Source organism: Cibotium barometz, chromosome 24 (assembly GCF_041138505.1).
Source record: "Cibotium barometz isolate CiBa-2024 chromosome 24, ASM4113850v1, whole genome shotgun sequence".
In the NCBI taxonomy this organism is placed as follows: Eukaryota; Viridiplantae; Streptophyta; class Polypodiopsida; order Cyatheales; family Cibotiaceae; genus Cibotium; species Cibotium barometz.
The window spans coordinates 24,414,239-24,440,117 of NC_141069.1; the positions used below are offsets into that span (position 1 = coordinate 24,414,239).

General features: G+C 40.2%; 1 pseudogene; it reads left to right on the top strand.

The window, feature by feature from the left end:
- The first annotated feature begins 460 nt into the window (after positions 1-460).
- The window catches only part of LOC147625060 (L-type lectin-domain containing receptor kinase IX.2-like), a 36,449-nt pseudogene continuing 11,030 nt past the window's right edge, over positions 461-25,879 (top strand).

The window sequence follows — 25,879 nt, forward strand, 5'->3', positions numbered from 1 at the left end:
ACGACGATGGTAGCCAGTCTCTGCTGCTGCTGGGGTAAGATCTCTACCCATAATGTCACGCTACATCACAAGACAAACATTATAACACAACTCAAGTAGAGAGAATACAAAGAAAAGAGATGAAGTTGCACTATACATATAAACTCGACCTCCCATGGTGCACGACCTCCAGATCCAAAGTGTGACGATCCATATCGCTCCATTTGCATTCGCCGCACTTCTGTTTGTTGCTGGTTTACTACTCCTTCTAAGAGCTCCTTCTTGGCTTTCTTCCACTCGCCCTTATGAGCAATAGATGGCTTACTGTGTCCATTTTGACCAGCATCCATTCGGGCTTTCTCCTCCTTTGCATGTCTCCTTACTAGAGACCTCCTATTCTTAAGTATGTCTTTCATTTTGTGTCGCATCCATCTGCTCTTAAACCTTTGGTCGTTCACTGCATATCAACTTATTCTTTTACTTGCCGGAGGATGTTTTTGTTGGATTTGTTGGCTCCACAGGATCAAATTACGAGGATCATATCCTCTATTCATGGAGTTTTAGTAGTATTGAAGTAATTAAGGCTTCTAGTAAGGTAGGGTTGATCGCTGGTTTAGCTGCTGCTGGGGTTCTCATTTTAGTAGTAATTATGGTAGTGATTAGTAATTATGGTAGGGGTTCTCATTTTAGTAGTAATTATGGTAGTGATTAGTATCCACGTGGTTAGATTAAGGGAAAAGCGAAGGGCTGCACAGTACTTGAGGGAACTTAATGTAATTATGGGGCTCAACCTTCCTCATTATTATACATACAGAGAGCTTAGCGTTGCGACCAAGCAGTTTAGAAAGACGGAGCTTTTGGGGAGGGGTGGATTTGGCCTTGTTTATAGAGGCGTTCTTCCCAGCGATGGGAGCGAGGTGGCTGTTAAGTGCGTATCTCAAGGATCTGCACGAGGCGAGAAGGAGTCTCTGACCGAGATATCCATCATAAGCCGCATCCGCCATCGCCATCTTGTGCAGCTCAAAGGGTGGTGCCAAGACAAAGACAAAGAAACTCTCCTGCTCGTGTATGAATACATGCCCAACAGAAGCCTTGACCAACACTTGTTCTGTGAGAAAGCGATTGTTCTCGACTGGAGCACCAGGTACAGAAAAACCATATTATTTGTCAAGGTTTTTGGGTTCCCAATATTTTAAACCTTAATTTATGTAAAGCACCAAAAATCTACGTAAATTACTGGATGTCCCTCACATGACTTTTTGGTGGTGTGCTAGGTACACGATCGTTTGTGGGTTGGCGTCTGCGCTTCAGTACCTACGCGAAGAGTGTGAAACGGTGATTATTCACAGGGACATCAAGTTGAGCAACGTGATGCTCGATTGCAACTTCTCAATGCGAAGCTGGGTGACTTTGGGTTGGCAAGGCAGTTGGGGGAGGGCGCCGAGGGGCACACCACAATGGCTTCCGAGAAGGTGGGATACATGGCGCTAGAATGCTGCGGCACGGGGAGGGCTACAATGGAGTCGGACATCTACAGCTTCGGGGCGGTGCGGCTGGAGGTGGTGTGCGGTCGCAGACCTGTGGACAGGACCCTGCCGGAAGAGCATGATGGCAGGCTCGTGGACTGGGTGTGGTCCCTCTATACGAGGGGCCGCCTGGACGAAGCGGTGGAAGCCCGGCTGGGCAGCCAATTCGAGGCCGTGGAGCTGGAGAGAGTGCTTATGTTGGGCCTAGCCTGTTCGCATCCAGACCCTACATGTCGACCTACCATTCACCAGGCGCTAGAAGCCTTGCTTAACCGCGCTGCGCTACCGGCCATCCCAATTTCTAAGCCAGTCCCCCACTACACCCCTCTCCAGCCGTTGCTCTTCTTCTACTCCTACTCCTCTAATACCACAACCACCATCAGTACGAACTACGCCCCTTCCTCCGACGCCGAGTTGGAGAGTTGCCTATTGGATTCCAGCAGCTCTGCAGCCTTGCTCTCCCTCCTTAGAAAGGCAAAATACATGGTCCACCAATTTGGACCTTTTAAACAAATGACCACAGGACCGTGGTTTAAGCGTCGATTGGATCAAAGCTTCCTTCCACATAAAGACATCTTTTAGACGGTGAATGTAGCCCAATATGGTATAGGCATTTAAACGGTACCCTTTAATGTAAATGTAGAATGGGGCCTACAACCAGTGATGAGTGAAGAAAAAAATAAAATTCAATAAAACATATGTGCAAAATGTTTTTTTCATTAATTAATCCAATAGAATGGTCGATGAAGGTTCAAAATATGATCCTGGATTAAGGTTGTGAGGGCTAGGTGGAGTCGGCGCATGCGTTGTCATGGTGGACACGTGTGCATGTTCAATTTGGATTATCCAGTCGTGTGTGCTCATCCTTGGGAGGACAGATCTGGTCCTTCTCCAACGTCATTATCTCCTATTTTGACGTTGGGAGCTGGTGCTCCAGTCGTGGAGGCTCCTCCATGTTGGTTGCCATGCTTGAACTTATGCATGGGTTTGCCTAATTTGGTCGCTTGCATTTCTGCTTTGCACATGCCTTTGTGTTGGGTACCTTGGGCCGGTGAGAGTGCTGGTGCTTCTTCTTCAACGTCGCTTTGTGCTATTTTTCGATTGTGGGAGCTGGTGCTCCTGACGTAGAGGTTCCTCCCTGGTGGTCGGCATTGTTTCAGTGTGTTTCTTTTCCATGCATGTTTGCATGTGTTTGTAGGTTATCCTTTTCTTTTGGGTGTGCATGTTGTTATCACCTGGAATGTGCTGCAGGTCTGCATGGAGGTACTGCATTTGTTTCGCCCTTGAATGTTGCTCTGCGATGGCCGTGTCAGCTATTGCTATGCCTGGCTTCTTTATGTGTTGTCATTCCCATGATTATGTTCCTCTTCTGATGTTTGCATGTGTTTGTAGGTTATCCTTTTCTTTTGGGTGTGCATGTTGTTATCACCTGGAATGTGCTGCAGGTCTGCATGGAGGTACTGCATTTGTTTCGCCCTTGAATGTTGCTCTGCGATGGCCGTGTCAGCTATTGCTATGCCTGGCTTCTTTATGTGTTGTCATTCCCATGATTATGTTCCTCTTCTGATGGTATAGGTGGCAGGTGTATTTTTGAAAATGCTATATATATAACTCGCGATGTTTAGTTCTCATATTCTTCTCGACATGGCTGAGTGTACTCGTAGAAGAAGTAAAGAAGTGTTTGTTTGTCCTTCGGTGTCGGTTGGCATGCCTCCCTTAGGTGCGTTGCCTCTCGTAGACCTCCTGGGCGACTGCTTGTTTGTAGCAGTCAATGATTTGAATAGAACAAGGAGAATGTGCCTCCTCGAATTGTCACTCCTCTAGTTGAAGCTCCAATCGGTTTGGAGAATTCGAAAGCCATCAAATGCAAAGCTCGTTCGTCAGGCACAAAAAATATATGATGTTTTTTTACGTTTTTTCCTATTTTAAAATATATATGACGTCTGCTATGTTCATTGTCTCACGTAGCTCTGAGACATCTTGCACTACCACAAAGAGAAAGAAGACCAGTAGTATGCCGGTTTCATCTCTTGGCTGTCCAAAGAGATATTGCTCCGGCATGTTTGCAGTTTATGACCCATAACAATTTGAAGATGCTCGAGGTTTCTTTCACGATCAGGATTAGGAATGATGATGTGAATATCTCTCCGTGGGATTGCCTTGTTGAGTTTGTGTAAAATGAGTGCACTCAAGCTGTGTTCTCATTGGAGAGAAGTGGAACTCTCTAGCACCACCTCCACTTTCAAATGGTTGTCTATTTACTCTCTACATCCATTATTTCAGTTGGAAAAACCGTAAAGTAATATTTAATGTGGATCTACATAAAACCAGCAGTCATGTGATGTCCATTACATCAGATCATTTGAAATGCATACATTTGAGGGTATGATAGGATACTGTCTAAAGGATCTACATAAACCTCATTTCCGCTTCCATGCCCATAATGTAAGGTACGCTCAAGAGCATGAAGCCTCCCGTGTTCTCTACAGGGAAGAGAAGGAGCGTAATAAAGATGAAGTGAACACTTTTTTACAAAAGTGGATGGACTTGCACCTTTTGAAGCATTCTCCTGATACTGTTCGTGCACTCGGCAAGTCTCATGCTTGAGGGCAAGGCCTACAAGTCATGGATGAGCCTCAGTGTGAGAGCTATCGACCTACAACATGGGGTGCTTTTAAGGCACTCTTTCGAAAATAATTCTTACTTGAGAATGATAATGATCGCAATTGGTATGCTTCGGAAAATTGTAAGGTAGAACTTTGTATGCACAGCTCCGCCAGGGTGATATGAAGAATTGAGTGTGTCTAACCCCAGTTGAATGTATTTGAAAGGGCTTTTGTGTACATGGAAAATTATGTATTAAACAAGTGGACTATAACATTTGAAATCACTCTTCTGAAGATGATGAGGAGTGGTAAGTACTTTCCGAGCACACAATGGATAATTCTAAAGGCTTGTAACGATATGGACTCGAGTAGAGCCCGTGCCATGTGGAAATGCTTGAAGACACTAGAAGAGTTTGCTGACATCTCCGACATAAGGAAAGTCTTCATCCGAGATCATTACATCGAGGAGTGAATCTACTAGATACTTCCTCCCAAGAGGTAATGACAATCTTGAAGAAGGAGATCAACAAGAGCCTTTCTTTGACAATGAAAATGGTGAGGTTCCAAATGTTGAACATGAGAATCCAATCCTCATAAAGGAAAGCCCGTCGGTTGTGGATCCTCATAAGCCATACATAAACTCCTCCGAAGAAAAAGCTACAGAGTTCTTAAGGGCAATTAGTGAGGGAGATGACTTTATACTTGTGCCTCCATGGCGTGACCTTACTCATGAGGCCTTCATGTAGAGCCGTTTTTACTTATGTAATAAATGAGCAATATATGTGCTCCACTGCATAGAATAAAACTTTTTGAGAAGAAATAAAATGTGTTGGCTTTTTCTCACCTTGTATCGTGCATTAATAAGTGGCACTAACATAGGCTTAGTAGTGAAGGTTTTTTAAAAGGGTACTCCAATCTTTAAAATCCTGTACTCTAGTACCCCACAACACTGTGAGGAGTAATTCTGCAAAACAATAACTTATGCATATGCAAAATATTGGGATTGAAAGTATGGTCAATAATTTTTTAAGACAACACAACTATTCGGTATGAGGGCCAACAACTACTCTACTAAGCCAATACTATACATGCTAGTTGGTGTTTCTATTTTAAACCAGTTTACCGGTGACTTTTTGTTCATGCGAGCATGGTACCAACCGAAGGAGGCATTGCCATTCAATCATGGCACTAAACTATGGGGTGAGAAGCAATGTGTATATAGTGCTTCTCGGCTCCATTGTTAGGGACCCACCCAAGAGCATCATGCCGATTGTTGAGTGTGACAAGGGTACTACCACCTTATTCACTCATATATTAAAATGATAAGAATTCAAGGCCTTCGTAAACATGATATCAAGTTGTTAAAGTGAGTGTCTTGGTGTGCAAACCGAATGTTTCAACTTGAGGGGTTGAGATAAGAGATATCTTGTGAAGGATTACCATTGGGCATATCTAACTGTGCTTGATGGTCAATCCATAATGGCTATGCAGGTGAAACACTCAGTTTCAACTTTTGCACCCTAACCTCTAGCTTTTTAATGCCTTCATTTTTTGAGTGTAAAAGCTTTTTCCATCAATGAATTTCTACATTTGTAAGATGTTGCATGCTATAGGGCATCCTCTTGGGCTTTCTTGAGTCTATCTATTAGGTATACCTAGCTTGCCCATTGACCTCTTCTACTTGTGCTTCCAATCTTTCTTTGACTTTTGTTGCATGCATCCTACCTTCTTGTAGGCTTCCCTAGTGTAGCTTATGCAATTGCAAGATGGTAAAGTGAAGTACCTTGCAGATATACTTCATGTTCCGAACATTACAAAGAATCTGATTTTTGTGCCAAATGATTGAGCAAGGTTTGCAGGTTTGGTTTAATCCTAATGTGGCTGTTATGTAGGAGACTTCAAAGATAAGTGCAGGTTGGTTTTGCAAAAGACAATAGAGTGGGCCGAATGTTTACATTGAATGTGAATATACCTGAAGTGAGTGCTACACTGTTTACAAATGGTTTAGGAATTGTTACAGATACAAACATTTGGCATAAGAGAATTGGGCATGTCAATGTGCAAAGAATGAAGTCTATGCAGACTAAAGAAATTGTGACAAGGCTACCTTAGTTTAAAGTTGTAGTTTAAAGTTGAAGGTATGCAAAAAGTTTGTGAATGTCAATTTGGAAAGCAAACAAAAGATGTATTTACACATGACATAAATGTGAGCAGGAATATACTAGATGTTATGCATTCAGATGTATGGGGTCCTACGAGGAAGACTATGTCTATGGATGGCTGCTGCTGCTGTGCAGGTACTACGTAACATTCATTGATGACCACACAAGGAAAGTGTGGATGTACTTCATGAAGGAGAAGAGTGAAGTGTTCACTCATTTTCAGAATTTCAGAGTTATGGCTTAAAAATAAATAGGAAAGAATATGAAGTGCATAAGGTCAGATGGAGGGGGGAGAATACTTCTCCAATGAGTTCTCTAAATTCTTGCGAAAGAATGGCATTCAGAAACAATTTACATGTAGATACACTCCGCAACAAAATGGAGTTGCTGAGTGGAAAAATAGGCACATTGCAGAGATAGCATGAGAATTGGTGGCTGAGAAGAATATGCCACATAGCTATTAGGCTGAGGCTATGTCTACAACAATTTATATCATGAACAGGACTCCTACTACAGCCATATATGATATAATGCCAGAGGAGAAGTTTACTGGCAAGAAACTTGATTTGTCTCACTTGAAAGTTTTTTGGATTTATTGCATATGTGCATGTGCCAGATGAGTTACGTACCAAGTTAGATCCAAAAGCAAAAAAATGTGTGTTTATTGGGTATTTCCTTGAGCAAAAGGGATATAGATGTTATAATCCTACTACACGTGAATTGAGAGTAAGTAGGGATGTTGTATTTGATGAGATGAGTAGCTAGTATGCTGCTGAAAAGGATGTTGTTGGGACTGATGTAAGTGGAAATGTGGTTGCATAGAATGCAGGTCAGCAATCACAGTCATTGAGTGGACCAAGAGAGTCCTCATCCAATGGTTGATAGACCATGGAGTGGCAGGTTGCGTCATAATACGAGCCGTGAAAATGTAGTTAGTACATCACATAAAGGCAAAGAGAAAGTGGTTGAGCCCCTTGGTATGCCTGACATTTCTATAGGGCATTCTCTTGTTGATGGAGATTCTAGTGGCTCGGAGATGAGCCTTGATGAGGAGCTTGGGATTCTAGCAATGAGAACACCTAGTGTGAAGAAGGCTATGGAAGCCATGAATTTAACGTTACGAAGATTTGGAAGAGTCAAAAATCTTGTATATAGAGGTTGACTTATGATGGTTATGTGGCACATCACTATGCGTATATAGCAAAAGTTGTGTAGGTTGTAGAACCCACCTGTTTTGATGAGGCTATTAGAAATGTGTGTTGGGAGAAAGCTATGGATGAGGAGATGGATGCATTGTATGGAAATGAGACTTGGGATTTCGTGCCATCGCCTCTTGAAGGCAAGAAAGGTATTGGTTGTAAGTGGGTGTATAAGGTGAAACATAACAGTGATGGTAGCATAAGAAGCAGGTACAAGGCTAGATTGGTAGCCACAGGATATGCGCAGACACATGGGATTGATTCATGAGGAGACATTTTTCCCAGATGCAAAGATGGCAACTGTGAGAGTTGTGATTGCAGTGGCTATAGCTAAAGGCTAGTTTTTACATCAGATGGATATAAAAAATGTGTTCTTGTATGGTGACTTGCAAGAAGAGGTGTATATGGATCAGCCACCCACAGGTTTTGAGGATACAGGTCAACCAAAAATGTGTTCTTGCATGGTGACTTGCAAGAAGAGGTGTATATGGATCAGCCACATGTTTTGAGGATACAGGTCAGCCAAAGTATGTATGTAAGCTTCGTAAGGCCTTGTATGGGCTGAAGCAAGCTCCAGGAGCATGGCATGATAAGATTGTTTCAGTATCTTGTCACTATTGGTTTTCATATGGCAGATGATGCAGATCACTCTTTGTATGTGTGCAAGAGTGATAAGGGTATTGTGATCACATCACCATATATGTAGATGATCTTATTGCTGGGGGGTGACAACTTAGAAGAGATTGAGCATGTGAAAAGTCTTCTCAAAAGGAAGTTTGAGATGAAGGATTTGGGAGATCTATGCTACTTTTTGTGAATTAAGGCCATTCGCACACCTGAGGGTATTTGGCTGTCACAGAGACAGTATGCATTGGACATGTTGTCCAAGTATGGGATGGCTGATTGTAAGTCAATCTCAGTGCCATTAGATCAAAATGGCAAGCTTAATACATAGGCTATGCATAAGAACTATGCATAGAGTATACACTGGCTATGCATAGCCTATGCATAAGCACTATGCATAGCCTATGCATAAGCACTATGCATAAGCTATACATAAGCACTATGCATAGGCTATGCACAAGCACTATGGATAGGCTATGCATAAGCACTATGCATAGCCTATGCATAGTTCATAAACCTATTGACCTAACCCTAATCCCTGGCACCCAAGGGTGTAAAAACACAAAGAGAATAAGCATAAACAAAGAATGGAAAAATAGGACTTACCTCTTCTAGCCAAATCCGTATGAGTCGCCACCAACCTCTTGGTGGTTGTTTGCTTCTTGAATAGACCTACCAAAAAACTATTATAATAAATCAAAAAATTAGTTCATTTTAACATATTATGCAATAGGCCTTATGCATAAGGGTATTGCATAAGGCTTATGTATAAGACTTATGCAATAGCCTTATGCATAAGCTTATGCATAAACCTATTGCATAAGGCTTATGCATAAGTCCTATTGCATAATGCTATGCATAAACCTATTGCATAAGGGCTTATACAATAGCCTATGCATAAGCCTATGCATAAGGCTATACATAAACCTATTGCATAAGGGCTTATACAATAGCCTATGCATAACCTATTGCATAAGGCTTATGCATAAGCCCTATTGCATAAGCCTTATGCATTAGGCTATGCATAAACCTATTACATAAGGACTTATACAATAGCCTATGCATAAACCTATTGCATAAGCATAGGCATAGGGCTTATGCATAAACCTATTGCTGCATAAGGCCTATGAAGCATAACCTATTGCATAAGACTTACGCATAAACCTATTGCATAAGACATGCATAAATTTATTGCATTAGCCTGATGCAACAGCCTATTACATAAACCTTATTACATAAGGTATATGCATAGCCTATTGCATAGGGCTTATGGATAAGTCCTATGCATAACCTATTTCATAAGCCTTATTGCATAAGGCCTATGCCTAGCCTATTGCATAAGACTTATTTCATAAGGCCTATTGCATAAGGCCTATGCATAGCCTATTTCGTAAGGCTTATGCAAAAACCTGTTACATAAGCCTTATGCATAGCCTATTACATAAGCCTTATGCAATAGCCTATTGTTGTATAAGGGCTTATGCATAGCCTATTGCAAGAGGGCTTATACATAGCCTATTACATAAGCCTTATGCATAGCCTATTACATAAGCCTTATGCAATAGCCTATTGTTGTATAAGGGCTTATGCATAGCCTATTGCAAGAGGGCTTATACATAGCCTATTACATAAGGCATATGCAATAAGCCTATTTCATAAACCTTATGCAATAACCTATTGCATAAGGGCTTATGCATAGCCTATTTCATAAGGGCTTATGCATAGCCTATCAACCTAACCCTAATCTCTAGCACCCAAGGGTGCAAAAATACTAAGAGAATAAGCATAACAAAAAAAATTAAAAAAAAGGGATTACCGTATGAGAGGATTGGCCTAAATCCTTGTTCACTTGAATAAACCTACAAAAAAGAAACATGATAAATAAAAAATTTAGTTCTCATTAACACATTAGCAAGCAAGGAGAACAAGAGGAACAAGAGGTGAGTACCCTAAACCCTACTCCTAATGCATAAGTGAATGAAAAAATTAGTTTATTGTAAGCCTAATGCATAGAATTCTTAATAGACAGCTTCAAAGCTCTCTATTGGATCACTATTCATTAGGCTAGGGTTAGGGCAAGGGAGAGGAAAGAGAGCTGAAGGGAGAAAGGGGAAGGAAAGAGAGAGAAAGTGAAAGAAAAGCTCACATTGAGCTATGAACAAGCTTTCCATGAAATCTTGGAATAAGGGAAATCATTGAAGCTTTCTATTAAAGCTTGGGAGAAAGCAAGAAAGAGGGCTTACCTTGGAGAGAAATAGATGATTCATGGAATAGCCTTCATGGTTGAAGTGCGGTGGGAGAAATAGACGAGTTGCAAGCGTAGCCTCTGTATGTATAAGATAGGGGAAGTAGGTAGCCTATTGACAACCGTGCACAGCCTTTTAAGCGGGAGTCTCAGTTCCCAGGTTGCTACTCTCAACAATGAAGTGCGGTGGGAGAAATAGACGAGTTGCAAGCGTAGCCTCTGTATGTATAAGATAGGGGAAGTAGGTAGCCTATTGACAACCGTGCACAGCCTTTTAAGCGGGAGTCTCATTTCCCAGGTTGCTACTCTCAACAATGAAATTTCGTTGCAAAATTCATTGCGGATTTTTGTTGTTATTGCAAGGTAGCAAAAAAACATTGTTATAGTCACTGTGCAACAGTGAAACCCTGGATAATTTTTTGTTTATAGTTCTGGATAGTGTTGTGTATTTTATATGAACCCTAAATTAGTTTTGGCCAAGTTTAATATGTCTGATAGTGAGTCATGAAGGGCCAAAAGTTGGATTTGAGGCATGGTTAAGAGAATAAATTTGTTGTTTATGTAATCAATGCAAGGGCCAATATATACGACAATGTCGTATAACAATTGAGCATGTCCAGACATATGGTCTTCATGAGGCATTGGCATGACCAATTGCAAATGATGACATGAAGGAGCACCATAGGAAAGTCCTAGGTAATATGCCACACCATTTAGTGACATCTGGTAGAGTGCAGAAGGTGGCAAGAATTCATATGGAAAGCATGGCTGAGACTCATCTTCTCCAGCCAACGAATGAGGTGACTCCACCACCATTGCCACACATGAGGAGGAAGAGAATCTCATCATGGACGACATGGTGCATAACTTCTTTGGACCTGAGGTCCTAGATGATAGTGAGCAAGCTCCAATGTCACAAGAGGAGGAAACCTGCATAGAGAGGCAAGCATACCTTTGTATGAGGGATGTTCATACTCCACACGGCGAGCAAACTAGGAGCTATTAAACTTGCAAAAAAACAACTTATGGATGGAGAGATTCAAGTGTGACAAGTCTTCCTTTGTAAGATTGCCTCATTCTATCTCTCAAATAGAAAATGTTTCATGTTCTATAGACTCTCCTTGCTAATATTTTGACATATGATTTCTTATGTTTTGTTGTAGGCTTCTCAAGAAGATTCTTCCCCCTCAAAATCTATTACCGAACTCACAAGATGGGTGTCATAAAATGCTCTCTATGCTAGGTATGGATTACAAAAAAATACACGCATGTTCCAATGATTGCATGCTATTTAGAGGGGTTGATAAAGATGCAACACAATGTCTACAATGTGGGGAGAGCCACTATAGGGTTGATTTGCAAGGAGATAAAGTTCCCGAAAAGGTTTTGAGACACTTCCCTATCATTCCTCGCATCCAACACATGTTTAAAAGTAAGGTGATTGCAGAACACGTGATATGGCATACTACTAATCGCTCAATCGATGGCATCATGAGGATCGTAGAGTTGATTCACTTGCATGGCAACATGTGGAGAATCAGTGGTGGTGGCCAGAGTTTAAAGACTCTCCCCGTCACTTACACCTTGGCTTGGGCATGGATGGTGTTAACCCATTTGGCTTCAAGTCCACATCAAGGCCTACATGGCCTATTGTATTGGTGACTTACATCCTCCCTCCATGGGTGTGGCAACAATCAAGGAAGGTCATATCATGCTTGCTCTCTTTGTACCATGAAAGTATAAGGTGGTGAACATGGATGTGTACCTTGAGCCTTTTCTTGAGGAGCTTAAGATACTATGGCGAGGTATCAAAGTACATGACATTTCAAGGCCAATAAATAGGCATGAGGCGAAGGTGAAAGGAGTTTTTCTCTAGAGGATGATACATGACTATCCCGAGTTCTCAAAGTGATCAGGTACCTATTTGAACCTTATATGCATAAGGCTTTAACCTTTAACCTTTAAGTTTATATCTCTATCTCAATCATCTCAATTTTAAAATAGGTTTGGCAACCTCCGAACATCGTGCATGTCTGATTTGTGGACCATCACTTGTTTCGGAAAGACACTCTACACTTAAGAAGGTGGTGTATGAAAAACATCATCGATTTCTTCTCCTAAATATCCCAAGTATGTGCCATGTGATTTCTTACCACTTGTGTGATGAGAGGTAGAGATTGGTTTGAGGCATGGAGAAGCACCCCCAATCCACCACCAAATGGGATGTCTAGACACTCAATCTTCTTTCGACTTTCATATTGGTGTGACATGAACGTCAATCATCTCTTAGATCCCATGCATATCTTCAAGAATGTGTCATCAAATATGTGGGACCATTTCATTGGTAAAAAATATACAAAGGGTGCAAGGGATGACTTACAAAAACATTGGACACCTTCAAAGTGCATGGCCAATTGAAAGTGAGAGTGGCAACATAGTACTCGGGGGGTTCACCTAAACATATATAAATATACCACGTGAGTTCAAATGAAGGGGTTTTTTAATTAAAAATTATAAGGTAAATTTATTGAAATACATTTATAGAAGGAGTTTTGAAAATCAATTTTTTTTAAAAAAAAAGCATAAGTCAATAAAGAAGAAGGAGCACAATAAGGTGAAAAGTGTGATTGCCTCTTTTTGTACACCTACCGAAGTAATGCGCTCATTGAAGAACCTTCACGAAGACCAAAAATAAAGAAGAGGATTCACACTTATATGGCCTCAAGACACATGATTGGCACAAGATATTACAGGTATATAAATATTCACTAATTCATTTTCTCTTTGTGGTACATAATTTATAGGCTCATATCCTAGCTTTCATTTTTTCCTATGCATGGTTTATTCTTCCAATTGTTATAGTTGGTTGTGGAGACAAGAAGTTGAGAGAGGCTATTTACAAAATGGGAAGCTTATTAGTGAGGTATGAATCTTCTCTTCAATTCACGAACTAAGTTATATTTTGCTTATTTGGTATTCTCATGCACTCACAAGTTATGCATTGGTAAATAGTACAAATGATTGCTATGTATGTAGGTACATATTCTTAAAGGAGATACATCCTACATCCATTGAGATTGCTCATCTCAATGCTATTGAGGCAGTGTGTATGATCGAGGACAACTTTCCTAGAACAATTCTCACTATACAATTACATATTATTATGCATTTGGTTGATGAAGTGGCGTTGTGTGGTGTTGTTCATGTTTGAAGGATGTTTTTCCTTGAAAGGTTCATGAAAACCTTAAAGGACTTTGTGAGGCAAAGAGCAAGGCTAGAAGCAAGCATGGCAAAGGGATGGTTAATGCAAGAGTCTCTTGTGTATATCTCAAAACATCTATCTCACATAGATCCTTCCATGCCACGGTTGTGGAGCAATGCGGAGGATGACCAACTAATCACTAATGTGCCTCAAGGAAAAGAAAGGCAGCAACGAAGATTGGATGAAGCATTACGCCACAAGATGAATAAACTCTACATTCTAAATAGTCCCATCATAGAGAAGTGGATTGGGAGATATAAAGATGCAATCAATACAAAAGGATGAGAGAAGAGTTTTCAGAAGAGTAAATAAATGCTGGCCATTCCTGCCTAGCTTGGAACCTCTACCAAATGTGATCAATATAGAATGGCTTTGTATGGCAATATCGATGGCATTGCAAAATGGAGAGATGATCACAAGAGAAAAGCATGAGTATGCAAGAGGATGTGACCCTCAAGTACATTCTTCATCTCTGTCTCATGTATATACATGCTTAATGCACTATACTAAATGTCATGCTTTTGTTCAATGTTAGTACAAACTATATAATGCAACATGGTCAGAGGGAAGACACTTTTACACATAGCCTATGGATTCTAAAAGAAACACATTTGATTGTGGTGTGATGGCAACTATTATGGAACTATTCAAGATATTCTTGAGGTTGGATTTAGAGCATTTAGTCTATTCATCTTTGATGTCAAATGGTTCAAGGTGATATATAGAGGTGCTCAAGAAACCGTAAGAAACATCCAAATGGGTTCTTTCAAATTGATTTCCCCAAGTTTTGGAATGATGAGAAAGATACTTTCGTACTACCTCAACATTGTCAAATAGGTTAGTAACCCAAAGAATTCCAAATTAAATCTTGATGTAGTATAATAAAAGTGTAACCCCTTTGCTTTGTGATATTAGGTTCTGTTTCATGCCGATTGAATTGATCCAATATGGTGGTATGTAATACAAGTTTCCCCTCGTTCAAAACATATCTTTCAAGATCAAGATGTGGAGGCCAAATATCTGGATGAAGTGAAAGTACTACCTCAAATTCGCTTATTAGAAAAAGACAATGAAGAAAACATTTTGGAGGGGGCCAATCAAGAGCATGAGGAACATCAATCCAAGGAAGATGATGAGTCACCTATCAATCATGACAATTCTTCATTGGATCATGATAGTGATATTGATATTGATATGGAACCCCATCTTTTCATTGAGCTTCCATTAGATATTAACATTGATGAAGCAACACATATGGATTTTTTACAAGATGGGATAGATTCATGATCTTGATATTGTTTCGCTTCTCAAAGTTTTCAACTATCTTTTTTTTGCTTGAAAAATGACTCCAAGGGCTCTAATGGATGTTTTTTTTAACAATAAATCATTTTTTGTGTGTATGTGATATATTTTTTAAATTCCGCATCCAATAACTCTTTGGAATTTCATGCAACGAAAATAGCAACGTAATTTTGCTACTATTTTCGGTGCACAACAATAAAATCATAGTATAGCAACAAAATTTCAATGATATAGGCGCTGCTCAGCATCAAAATTTTGTTGCTATTAGCATTGGGGAACAGCAAAAATTCGCTACTATAAGTGCTACTGAGCAACGAAATTTGACCGCATTGGGCAGCACTATTTTGCTGCGGGGCAGCGAGAGCGGACTCTCGAACATCCAAAAAAATAAACGTTGCTAATATGCCTTTGACGTGTTGTAGTGAATCTAATCTCAATTTCCAAGAAAATTAAATGATGTCTAGATTGTGAAGAGTTTGTGAAGTGTAGAACATCAAGAACACTTCCACGAATTGATTGTGGATGCTTGCAACCCGCTCTCTAGGTTGGTATCTAGTAATATTATTGTTCCATTCTAACAATAAAGGTCAAATTTTTATAAAGAGAAATTTGGAAACTAGACCAAGGTAACAAGCCTAGAGATGAATCATTGGGACCCTTCACACTAGATGGCTAAGCTCCATGGGATCGGGATCTTGAATGAATATTTCAAAGTTTGATGATAATTAAATAATCTCAGCTAAATGTTTGCCAAATTATATCTACTAAGGAATGGTTTTTATGTTATTAATGTACCAAATCTTGATTCAAGAGGAAGTTATGCTAGCAACCCTTGAGTCTCAGCTTGTGAAGCAGATACCTTGAGTGGTATTTTACTATCGGCCATGAGTCGTTCTTGTGGCGATGGATTGTCAAGCCAAGCCCTTCCTTGTGTTAAAGGAATGGTTTTTATGTTATCAATGTAACAAATGTTGATTTAAGAGAAAGTTATGATAGCAACCCTTGAGTCTCACCTTGTGAAGCAGATACCTTGAGTGGTATTTTACTATTGACCATGAGTCATTCTTGTGGTCGCGATGGATTGTCAAGGCTAAGCCCTTCCATCGTATGTTGTGATGGTTATGTTGGTATGGGACCCTGAGTGGTTGAATCTACATTGGTCACTTGCCCTGAGTAGTCGTTAGGGTCTTGTTAACATGGGGCTATGGGAGGCTACCATGATCCAGCGTCTATTGAGGCCACAAACCCCTTGGTAATTATAAAGGGAGGTTGCCATGGTGGCTAACTGTCTACCTTGGTTATGACACCCTAGGTAGTTTTTAGGTTATGTTGTTGACATGGGACTATGGGAGGTTTCTATTGAGGCCGTAACCCCCTTGGTAGTCATAAAGGGAGGATTCCTAGATAAAGTTCCCAGAAGATATTTTAACTGGACCTAGATGCTATGCTCAGGAGATATTTTTGATGTGAACCTAGAGCAAGTGCCTAGGGATTGATGAAAAGGGTCTTGAAGGGAGTGCCTAAGATGTGATACCTTTGGAAAAGGATTGCTTGAATTTTAAGAGAATTGTTTTCACTAGATAACGTGTGTGTGCATAACGTTGTTATGGTGGGGGTGCATGCATGAAAGAAAAAGTTATTCACAAATGGGTGGTGGACGAGTTTTGACTAGATATCTGAGCTAGGTGGCTTGGTGGTTGGCAAGAGCCTTAGTGATTGGTGATTGGAGATGTCTCTAGGCCTCGCTAAGGGAATCCAAAATTCAATGTTAAACAATAACTCCCTTGTATAGGCTCACTTAAGAACCAAACTAGTGGAATCACCTTCCTTTTTTGGCATGAGAAAAATTTCCCAGAGTGATAGGAGGAGTCACTTGGGATAGCTTCCCACCACCACTGAAATATTGTCAAGGTGAGTCCCCAAATGAAATAATTCCCTGAACCCCTTAACTAGACTTCTGTCTCACTCCTAAGACCAACTCTTAGAGGGCCCAAATCAATAAAGTAGGGGTCTTACATCTGGTATCAAAGCAAGAGCATTGCTTAGTCTTTTAAACTAAATAAATTTCTTACATTTGGACTCATTATTAATCAAAGATGGATATTTTCTTAAATTTAAATGGCCCAAGCAGCAGTGCCAGTCCTTCCCTTGGAGGATCAAATGACCACCATAAAGAAGAGAAAGAGAGCATGTGTATTACTTGTGGCCATGGGGAGAATTTGTGGAGACACCATATAATCTCTATAGGTGGTTGCTTTCATACATAAGTCATGTGTGACTTCTTAGCTATGTGGTAAAGTTGAGAGCTCTTGTGCCTTCTGGGTCTAAATCATGTTGCTGGTGTTTTTGGGGTGTGGTGTCCACACTGAAATGAGTGCATTTGCCTTCATCCACTGCCAATCAAGAAGACGGTGAAGAAGAGAAAGAGACCATGCATATTACTTGTGGTTGGTGGGAGAGAAGGTAGGGAGAAGCCACCATATAGGCTCTACAAGTAGGTGGCTACCCCTATATGCAAGTCATGTGTATCTTCTTAGTGTGTGGTAGAGCTAAGAGCTCTTGTGTGTGTCTTTTAGGTTTGAGTCGTGCTACTATGTGATTTTGGGGTGTGATTTCCACACTATGGTGGTCATGGTCTTAGGTGGCTTTATGGCTTAGTTAGTTGGCCATAGTTTTGGCTTGGTTCTTTAAATTGTTGAGGCCGCTACTCAATATCTATTATCTACTGGTAATTCTTGTTGTGAAGCATAACCATGGTGATCCATTAGGAAAAATCATCACATGATGAGGAGTTGAGGAATAAGCTCTTCTCCCTTTTCTATTAAGTTGGCTACTAGTAATTCTTGTGTGCGAGCTCTTGGAGTTATTAAGAAGCTTAACATTGTTATATGTGGTATGCAACACAAGTGCCTTGGAATTTTTAAGTTATTCCTACTAAGGCAGATCAAATGGCTTGCCCTCTATCTTGGGACGGCCTTGGATGCAACAACTGAAAAATGACCCAAAAGTGGAAGCTCGGAGAGTTCTTTATGCAATATGGTGAGCATGAAATAAGGTACAATATTTGAAGTGGAGAGTCAAAGAGTTAGAGGAGAAGGAGACCTAGTGGAGAGTATCCAACTCTTTTTATCATGATGAGGAAGAGAATTCACCATTCAATAAGATTTCTATGGTGTTCATCTTGATGTTTTCGATAGGGATACCATGTTTTCGATAGGGATACCATGTTGACACATGAGAGGAGGACTAACAATGCAAAAATTCTTGGATCCTTTTCGAACGGAGTAAGAAAAAGAGGATTAACTTGATATGCTTGATGGTTCTCCCCAACTCTTTGCTATGGAGTACATGGATCTTTGACAAATGGCTTATGCTTGGACCGATGCACATCAAGGTGCATTAAGGAAACAAAGCAAGCTCTTATGAAGGCTCTTATCCTTATGACTCCTGTGAGTAACTAGGATGAGTAGTTCTATGTGTCTCTATGAGTGTTGGCAAGGAGGCTCAAGGGCTCTTCTATTGTAAAAATGTAAATAAGGTCTTATGCGGATGATCTACTACATTGGGTGGGTGATGCTTCATATAAACTCATGAAGTATACTGATACGAAGAGGTTTGGTTTGGTTTTCTTTGTAGTAAGGAAGGTTCGTTCATCTTCTTCCTAAGCATTTTATGGTTTTTAATACTTTGGATGCTATTACTTATTTGGTGAGAAAGATGGCTCGAATGCCAAAATACCATGCATTTGTGCATTTGGATGACGAACATTTATTGGCATGATTTTGAGGAGTCATGGGTAAAGTTCTTAGAAAAATCATAGCAATAAGAATTAATGCAACACAACAAATGATTGTAGAATATGCATGTAGAGTGCAATTTGAAAGTAATTGGCATGATTTGACTGCATTTGGACACATGTTGGCAATTGTGATTCTATGATGTGATTAACCAATCATGATAATGCTCGTGTAATTTTTTATGATATGGAAAAAATTATGGTGATGAAAATCTTTGAATCACCAGATGTGTTGCTTTTTTGTTTGATATGTAATAGGCTTTCATGAGGAATATGTGACCTGCAAAATTGACATTTGAAGCATTTTTGGTGGATGTGATTTGGGGAATCGCAACCATATTTCTACAGACATGGCATAGACACGATTTAAAAATTACGGTAGCTTAGCCTTATGTTTTCGTCATTCTGATGATGTAAATATCATGTGCAACATTCTTGTATGTGCAAATTATGAAGCTAGGTGATTCTTTATTGGCATTATTATTGATCATAGCTGTGACTACAAAATCACGGCGTGATTGTGTGGCATGTCTGCAAAATCACAGTGTTTTTGATGATGTTGATGCTCCTTTGCACTAAGTGATTCTTATGCATCATCATTTACACCATTCTTTGACGGCTTGTGACTTTTGCTGACATGGCACACATAACGTGACTTTCGCTGACATAGAACACACGGCATGGCTTTTGAATCACGATCGTGATTTTTCAAGAAGCATGGTGGCAAAAACTCTTGGAATCATGATTTGTCTTTTGTCATTTGACCCTTGAAGTATTTAATTGTTACTAGGAGTTGAACACCCATGAGTCCAATTTCACCCTTTATGGTGGCAACATCTATTTGGCTATTGATGAAGTCTTTGACCTTTAGACTCCTTCCAATGACAATTCACCAAATTTTGTTTGTGGGAGGTTCTTGTGGCATTCTACCTTTACGGATAATGGTTCTTATGGCTCCCTAACATTTGTTTTACTGTTATGTGAGCAACGGTTTTATGTCTGTCTCCATTTTTAGGAGAGTAGGTTCTTATATTTGCCACTGAGCTTTTGCAACCTCAACAACTAGTTCAAAGAGTGGGTTCATGTAAATGATATGTGGGGAAATCTCTAATTGCATTCCTTCATTAGTTGAAGAGATTGGCAATCTTTCTTGGTGTAGGCAAGTGCAGTCCTCCATGTGGTTAGGCTATTTGTGTTTTGGTTACCATCTCCAATTGCATTCCTTTATTACATGAAGTGATTAGAAATCTTTCCCGATGTAGGCAAGTGGAGTCCTCTATTTGGTTAGGCTCTTTGTGCTTTGGTTTCCATAAGATAAAATTCTTTTGATGAGTACCCTATGTTTCTTAACAGCTTTAGGCATCCATATGATGGTATTGCCATCATAATATCCTTGAGATTGATATGGAAATGCTCACCAAAAAAAAAAGCTCATTAAGAGAGAAATCAAATAAAATGAAATGATACATTAACATCTCTAAGAGGCCATAATGGCCTATGAGACCAAAACTGAGAGTACATCTGAAGTTGGTGTCTCATCAAAGAGAACAACTAAATGAGACTAAAAAGTACAATAAACTGATTGTCTTACAGTTATAAGAACAGAATTCTAAGACTCCGAGATGATACTAAGTAGAAAATACTAGAAAATACTAGAAAATGTATATCAGTTGTATGTTGATCTGTTGAAGTGTTGCCCTCTCCTTAGATCAAATATCTCCACCATGGGGCTATCTAGAATGGAGAGGTCGTAGAAGCGAGGTAGGCACCTCCGATGCTGAGTAATAATGGCTCTAATCTAGCGATGGTGGTGAGGATGCCATGGTGGTCACGATCCTGGTGGGCGTGGTCGACGAGCACGACATAAGATGGCTACTCTATCAGTGTTTGGTGACTCCCTGGGAGTGTGGTTGGTGCCCTGATGGCCCAATGGAGGAGGTATCAGGAGGTGTGTGGGCTAGGTTTGCTAGTGCTGGTGCCAAAGAAATTTGTCAAGGTGTCCTCTATCTAGGTACATCATGGCTCGGTCTCCTATCTGCCAAGAGGGACTCTCCGTGTCTCCTGAGCTCAAGTAGGAACAATCCCAAGCATCTCTGATCCTCAAACTCCATGACCCTGCATAACGGCCCAAAACCCTCTCGGAAGAGGCAGTGATATCTCCCTCGAATCTCATAATAGACTGTACATCGGCAAATGTGGTGCTCCTCTATCTCTGCCTCTCCTGGTAGCATAGTTGACAAATGCAGTCATCCAAGATCTAATGCACATATCACCCTATCTCAATCCGCAGCTGGTGTGATGAGGTCCGGATCTGTCCAATGGCACAACATATCCCATGTGATAGGTGTACATCCATCATGTATGCTGGGCGAGTGATAAATTCATCTGGTGGGAGATGTAGAAAATGGCTCTTGTAATGAGCCATTTTCATGCCTAAGGGCTTAAGGGTACTAGTCCATGTCCACTCTGTGTCCATTCTGATGATATCCATCTTGATCACACGGTTTTGCTCTCTGAGCGGGTGAGTTCCAAAAATGGACAATCCAAACTGTACTGAAGGGTGGTAGTGCCTCTATCTGCAAACCATGTAGGTCAACAAACCATGATCTCATCTGAGCGTACTACCAGCAATGACTATCTCATCCTCTACCAACTGTATGGATGAGGTCAATGCCAATCGGGAGTACCTCTGCTGAGGGAGCTCCCATAGTCACTGTAAAAAGGTAACTGCCTGGAATAGGGACTCGGTCACTACTGGTGTGTGGCACCCAGCTCAGCCCGAACAATCTCATATGGTACTGATGATTTGCTCCAAATCATGCGGGCAATCATCATAATCAGTGGTCTCTCCATTTGCCTCCACCGTCCATCTCTGAGATCTGTGACGTATGCCGGGCCCCCAAATTGGAGCTCCATACAGGAGGGTTGGTGTGACAAGCGTATCAAATAGCCACAATTTAGTTATCAAATAGCCACAATTTGGTGCATGGCTCCTGAAACTGTATGTGTGCACACTGCCTCTCAAGTGCCCCCAAGGCTTCATGCCCTCGAGCTAATCTAGCTGTTGCCGCCTCCTTTCGGGAGAAACGCGGTCCTGTGAAAGTAACTCTCAAGTAGACATATGACCTGACGTACTCAACCGGCTCCCCTCGGAAAGTGAACTGAGGCTCTAATTTTGTCACCCATGCTTGTCAACATTACATCCTCTAAATTGATATGCTACCAAGTGAAAATAAAAACAAGTTCATTCACATACAACTTAAAAATACAACTCTTCTAATAAAAAATATTATTCTGTCTTATTATGTTCAACATAGTGGTGGTCATAATATGTAAAAGTCTTGTAACTTTCTTTGGAATATATTTGAAGTTTCATCTTTGTATGGTGTCTTTTTAAAAATGCATACTATGAAATTGTAGTAAATTAAGAGAAGAGAGGAAACGAGAGAGAGAGAGAGAGAGAGAGAGAGAGAGAGAGAGAGAGAGTAGAGAGAGAAACCGCAAAAGCGCTCACTAAAAAATGCTCGCCAAAAGCACTCGCTAAAAAATGCTCACCAAAAAAATACACTCGTTTCTCTATTACTCCACTAAGCCAAGTGGACACCCAAATCTAGTGATTACATTTTTGTATATGAATGTGGTTTTGAATCTTGCATCAACATTTTTGGTAGCATGGGCATGACGCATTTAATAGAATACTTTGTGGCTATGATATAGTGTGCTTGTACGTTGCAAGCCATTGGTCTATAATAATAGGACTCAAAAAATCAATGCCTCGTTTCTCAAAAGGTTGTAGATAAATAATGTTATTCAAGGGTGTTTTATCGTTATCATGTGTGATTGTAATCATAACAAGATTTCACAAAGTCCATCATATCACAAAACAATGTAAGGACACACCACAAGCTTGCTAGTGGGACCTTATTCATGGTGGTACCCATTGGGGACTTGTACTTGGATCTCAAATATGCAAACTCTTGTGGCATTGCCACATTGTCTAAAATTGGCCTAGCTTATACAATTGTTCAACTATCAATTGATAGGGGACTACCTTCTTAATAGGGTTCAGTGGTATGAACAACAAGTCATTAGCTAGACAATGTGAATGGTTTCCTCCACCCACTAAGAAACAAGATAAGTTTTAAATAATAATGTCTACACAAACTAGCAGTTCTCCATTAGGAATGCAACAAATGTCGACGTGTATGTGTTGAGAGCCTTTCCACACAATGATGACAATGAAGTCAAAATCAATGAGGATTAATAGCCAACATGTGATCCTAGCACATGGCTTATTAACCACATATAGAGAAGGGATTGATGGTCCATGAACAAGATAAACTATGAGGCTAAAAGTTAATGGCGATACTTCTTGACAACATAGATTATTAAAAGACCTTGCCTCTCAATTGTGGTATAATTTTTCTATGTCTCTTTTAATTGGCGGGCTATCAAAGCAAACAAAAAAATTCATGTTATGATGTTCAGGTGCACAACCATAAAGGTAAAGGCATCTATGTGCACATGGGAGATAACATCCCATTTAGGAGATCTAGTCAAATCTTTCTTTAGAGTCTCATACGCTCTTTGGAATTCTTCAATCCACTTAAGTACTTTCACTTACGCACTACAAACTTGTTCCATGAAATTGTGAGGCCTATGCCCTAAATTCGACCCTCGATTCCCTTGACCATGCCATGGGGGGAAAACACATGCCTCTGAACACATCTATGAGTTTTAGATCCTCAGGTCCATTGATTCCTCCGAGATTTGGTCCCTTGCATGGTAGGTCTATGATTCCATTGCTAGTGCCAGGTGTCACAAGCTATTCAACCCATGGATGCACAAACATAGCGATGCTGAGAACGGTTTAGGAAGGGGGTTTCACATGGGTTGAAAGATGTCCTAAGTCCCCAGAAGGAGCTGCACATAGCTCAAGGGATGCCCTTAAAAATATTTTCTAGGACATATCTAAATATATGATGGTTCCACGGACCCATATGAGTTCATGCAAGTGTTTGAATAGAATTGTGATGCTTTTGGAGTTATTGACTACCCATCTAAGATTCAAGCTTTCACATTATGCTTAATAGGAAAAGGCACTCGATGATTTACCACACTACGTCTTCAGCTACACAACTACTCCTAGAGACAATTTCCAACCACTATTAATGGCACCAATTGTAGAATCCAACCCCCATGTGTAACAAAGAACCGAAGGCTAGAAATTCTACTACAAGGAAAAATCTTTTATTCACATCACCGACAAAAGAAAAGACTCACACCAAGGGATCCTCATCATCAGTAGCCCCTCTATAGCTAACTCCATAACCCTTGACCATAGCAACCAAGGTTATCACTACAACTAACAAAGGAAAAGCTATAATCATGACCTCATCAACAAGATAATCCCTCTTACTACTACAATCCCTAAGTCTATAACAACAAAAGAGTTCAAATTCATAATTAGATTGGTAAAATTCAAGACATAGCCTCAACATCTACCCCTCCTTTATTCAAGATCCCAACCTCATCATCCATGCTATCAAAACCCATAACTAAAGCCTGCCAACTCATGTCAAAACAGGTACAAAAGCTTCAATTCTAGCAAAGAAAAGCTCGTTCTCCACCGATAAGAAGACCATCAAGATATTTTTGAAGCATCAAAAGGTGGGTGGAGAAGCAACTCCTTCAAGTACATGGATTCTATGAGGGTAGCAATCATGGCTACCAAGTTTTACCAAACTACATTCACATGGATAATTTCAAAGGCCTAAGAAGAAAAAGATAAAGTAGCCCCAGACATGGCATTCAAACAAATATAACAATGGTTGTTTCTAGTAAAGCAAGTTTGGTTTCCAAGACTATTACTGCAAGCCCAAGGCTACCACGAGGATGCAAACTCAAGTTTAGATCTTAAAAAACCAAACCATGTCCCCAAAGAAGAAGAGGTATGTACTCAAGAAGCAGCCTACACCAAAATGGAGAGGCCAACATCCAAAACACCATGGCTGTGGTACAAAGAAATGTGCCATGGCCACTAAAAATCCTAAAGCCTAAACTCTTGGACTCCAACCATTATTGTAAAATGCTTGCTAGAAAACGCTCACAAAAAAAATCAACCCCAAAGAAACACACTAAATTTGGGTGTCCACTTAGCACTTGAACTTGTGGGACTAATAGAGAAACACGCCAGATTTGGGTGTCCACGTGCACTTAAACTTGTGGATTAATAGATTAACACACTTCGTTAATGAGGTTGTGAGTTTCCTATTAAAGGAATTCATGGTGGTGCATCGTAAGTCCTCACCATATTACCAAGAAATTGGCAAGGCTGAGAGCACTAACAAGATCATATGTGCTATCTTAACCAAGATAGTGGAGGTTGAAACACAATGACTGGGAAAAAGGACAACCTCCACTATCTTAATAACCAAGATAGTGGAGGCTCAAAACACTGACTGAAAACAAGGACTATCTCGTATAAGGTATGTCAGGATCTTTATGACACTTGGAGAAGAATTCTATTTCTCAAACACAAAAATTAGAGTAAATTCTAGACTTGAAATAAATTAAAAGCATGAACCTTACATTAAAATAAACAAGAGCTTGAAAATATGACAAAGATCACCGTCGTCGACATAAGATTGGGTTCAACCTCCCCTGGATGAGTGTGGTTGGTGGTCATACCACTCATCCATATTTATGTGGGTTAAAAGATTTCTCTTAAGCGAATCCGAAAATAAAGCTGAAGAGCTTTTGAGTTTCTAAGCGTAAAAGCTCAATATAACAAGCTATGATTATCAAGTCTTGGGCCTACCAAAAGTATAAAAACTAAATTGGTATGTGCAAAGGCTACTGGCCTAGAATTCAATGGGGCTAATTTTTTCACATGCTTCTTGCTCAATTTTCTATAGACATATGTGATATGTTTGACAAGATTATTTGAAAACAATTTAACAACATTACTAACTAGATTATTAATGGAAAAGTAATACAAAGATCATGCTTACTTTTGTTAATATATTCTTAAGCTAGAATTGACATCTTGACATCTAATCATTTGGGAAAGGTTGTACCATCACATGGGAAGAACTCAAATGACTTGACAAGAAAGGTCACACCACTAATGGGAGACAGTTTGTTTTTGTCAAATCAAGATCTGATACTTTAAAGTT